Raw genomic sequence first — 3,615 nt, 5'->3', positions numbered from 1 at the left:
AGCCGGGCGGGGGCGGTCACCCGGAGACTCCTCGCCTCCGGGGACGCCGGGATCCCGGGGCGGTGGGCGGGGTCACGAGCCCCCAGGGGGTAGGTGGGCGCGGAGACGATGCGGAACGTCGGCCGGCCGGTGCCCCGCGGGGACCCCGAGATCCCGAGCTGCACGAGCCCGCGCTCCTTGAGCTGCGATGCTCCCCGTGCTGCGGTGCTCCCCGTGCTGCGGTGCTCCAGGTGCTCCCCGTGCTGTGGTGCTCCCCGTGCTGCGGTGCTCCGGGTGCTGCGGTGCTCCGGGTGCTGCGGTGCTCCCGGTGCTGCGGTGCTCCCCGTGCTGCGGTGCTCCAGGTGCTCCCCGTGCTGTGGTGCTCCCCGTGCTGCAGTGCTCCGGGTGCTGCGGTGCTCCCTGTGCTGCGGTGCTTCTTGTGCTGCGATGCTCCGGGTGCTGCGGTGCTCCCCGTGCTGCCCCGCTCCAGGTGCTGCGGAGCACCACGTGGTGCTGCGATGCTCCGGGTGCTGTGTTGCTCCGGGTCCTGTGATGCTCCAGGTGCTCCAGGTGCCGCGATGCTCCCGGTGCTGCGGTGCTCCCCTTCCTTCGGTGCTCCGGGTGCTGCGGCGCTCCGGGTGCTGCGGAGCTCCCTGTGCTGCGGAGCTCCCTGTGCTGCGATGCTCCCGGTGCTGCGATGCTCCCTGTACTGCGGTGCTCCGGGTGTTGCAGTGCTCCCAGTGCTGCGCTGCTCCCCGTGCGGCGGTGCTCACCGTGCTGTGGTGCTCCCGGTACTGCGGTGCTCCGGGTGCTGCGGTGCTCCTGGTGCTGCCGGGCTCCGGGTGCTCCCTGTGCTGCGGTGCTCCGGGTGCTGCGGTGCTCCGAGTGCTGCGGTGCTTCGGGTGCTGCGGTGCTCCCTGTGCTGCCACGCTCCGGGGGCTGCGGTGCTCCCCGTGCGGCGGTGCTCCCCGTGCTGTGGTGCTCCCGGTGCTGCGGTGCTCCGGGTGCTGCGGTGCTCTGGGTGCTGTGATGCTCCGGGTGCTGCGGTGCTCCGGGTGCTGCGGTGTTCTGGGTGCTGCGGTGCTCCCTGTGCTGCGGTGCTTCAGGTGCTGCGGTGCTCCAGGTGCTGCGGTGCTCCCAGTGGTGCCGCCCTCCGGGTGCTGGCGCGCTCCGGGTGCTGCGGTGCTCCGGGTGCTGCGGTGCTCTGGGTGGTGTGGTGCTCCGGGTCCTGTGATGCTCCAGGTGCTGCGGCGCTCCCTGTGCTGCGATGCTCCGGGTGCTGTGGTGCTCCCGGTGCAGCGGTTCTCCCCGTGCGGCGGTGCTCCCTGTGCTCTGGGTGCTCCGGGTGCTGCCGCGCTCCCCGTGCTGCCGCGCGTGCCCGGAGTGCACAGCGTGCCCAGGCGAGAGGACTGCAGCCAGTGGAGGACGGAGGCGTGCGAGGAGCCGTGGGGGTCTCGCCGGGGCTCAGACCGGGAACCCCGGGCCCCCCGTGGCCCTGCGAATGTCGGTGGCCACGGGGACTGTGCAGCTCCGGGTCCGGGGTTGCCGGGAGCCCTGGAGACGGGGGCAGCCGCGTCCTGCACCCGGCGACCCGGAGCCTTTCTCGCCCTCGCGCTCTCGCTCCTCCTGGCGCCTGCGTGTGCGGGGCGGGGCGGGGCGGGGGCCTCGGCAGAAATACACCCCGCAGGAGCCCCCGAGCCGCCTCTGCGCCGGACTGTGGGAGACGGCGGCCTGCAGTGGGCGCCGCGGGTCCTGGGGGGGCCCCTGGCGCCCCGCGGGGGTGATGCTGACGCCGCCAGGTGCGGGGGCAGGTGAGGGCGCGTTCCCTGCGCCCGGGACCGCTCTGCCTGGGAGGGGGCGGCAGGCGGGGCGCGCGGCGCTGCTGCCCTGAGCAGGTGCTCCCGGGGGGCTCCAGGCCTCAGACCCGGGGGCCGCGGCCCTGCCCTGGGGCCTCCCGTGGGGGTCGGTCGTGCCCTGCGCTCCTAATGGGTAACTTGGTCGCACGAGCCGTGCAGCCACTTTGTGCGGCGCTTGGCAGGGCGCCCTGTGAACTGTGGGCTTCCCCCCCTTATTACTAAAATTTACTTCCAGTTTAGTTAACATGCTTTGTTATATCGATTTCAGGCCTGTAAAACAGTGACTCAACTGTTCCACGTACCGCGGTGCTCCCCACGATGCTGCCCTCTTAACCCCCTGCACCTGTTTCACCCCCCCCCCACCCCCCCCCCCACCTCTCTCCTGGTGACCACAATTTGCTCTCTAGAGTTCCGTCTATTTTTTGGTTTATCTCTTTTTCTCCTCCTTTGTTCATTTGTTTGGTCTCAGATTCCAGGAGCGCAGTCACATGGGATTTGTCTTTTTCTGCCTTCACTCGGCGTCATACCCTCCGGATCCACCCCGGTTGTGGCAAGTGGCAAGTGGCAAGGTCTCATTCTTTTTGTCGGCTGAGTATTTTTCCAGGGTCTATATCCACACATCCGTCCATGGGCACGCAGCACTCCCTGCAGGTGACACGGCAGCACAGAGCCGGTTCTCCTCAAGGAACAGTGTGTTTGCTGGAAAGTGAGTAGATTGGTTTTTTCATCGCTTGAATTTACAACTTGCTTTAAAGAGGAGCAAAAGCTTTACAGGCAGGTGCTCTTTCCTGGTGGTTTTGCTTTGGTTTTGATGGGGAGGGGAGATACCCTAAACGTCCCTGAGGACCCTCCTGGGGGAAGCCCTCCTCCCCGGGGCCCCTGGAGATGTGACCCCCTGCACAGAGTCCCTCTCAGTGCTGCCCCAGCAGGGACTCCTCCTCCTCTGTCCCGGTGGGTCCAGGTTTGCTTTGGGTGTTGTCTATACTGGAAGATAAAAACTTGTGTCTGGAGGGAAAGTTCCAGCAATGCTCCTGGGGACGACACTGGGAGTTTGATTTTCAAGTAAGTGTCCCCGGCCATTTGATTTAATCCCTTTGTTCCTAATCAGTATTTGGATTGTTCTGGATAAGTCCCGTCATTCACAGTGATAGCTCCCAGCTTCCACCATCCCCACCAGGCATGATTGTTTAGTTTGAGAGCTGTTCCCTTGGGAGTCACTGGTGTGCTATTACTTTTGTCAGCTTTAAAAAATAATGATTCTGTGTTCCTGATGTTTTGATTTTTGGGGGTTTTAAAAGCATCTGTGTTTTTGAGCTGAAAATTAAAAGCATTGTGGAGGTACTGGTGGTATTACCCATTAGGACAGAATAGGACATATAATTTATTATAAGATGTGAAAATTTTTCTCTGGTTCCTAACATTTTCCCTCTAAAGAATGCTTTTTCTTTCTTTATATTCTATTATGTATTTTAAACACCCACTGTGTCATTTAAAGCGACATAGCTCTGATGGGCAAGATCATGTCTGATATAACCTTTCATGCCATCTTGGTCTTACCCTGCTTTGCACAACAGAGGTACCAAGGCTTGGCCCTAAGAAGATGGGGCTATTTTTCTGTTATGGTTTAAGGCATGCTCAAAAGACCTCCTGCTGCTTTCCTTACACCCCAAATCACACAAGTAGTGAGTTAGGCTTTTAAGTCTTGACTTTTCATGAGTTTCTGTTGAAATATGAACGTCTAGGATGGCGAGCGGCAGTCACCCAGAGTCTTACCAGGGTT

This window comes from Canis lupus, chromosome 35 (genome assembly GCF_003254725.2).
Source record: "Canis lupus dingo isolate Sandy chromosome 35, ASM325472v2, whole genome shotgun sequence".
Taxonomy (NCBI): Eukaryota; Metazoa; Chordata; class Mammalia; order Carnivora; family Canidae; genus Canis; species Canis lupus.
This window is presented reverse-complemented; position numbering follows the sequence as displayed.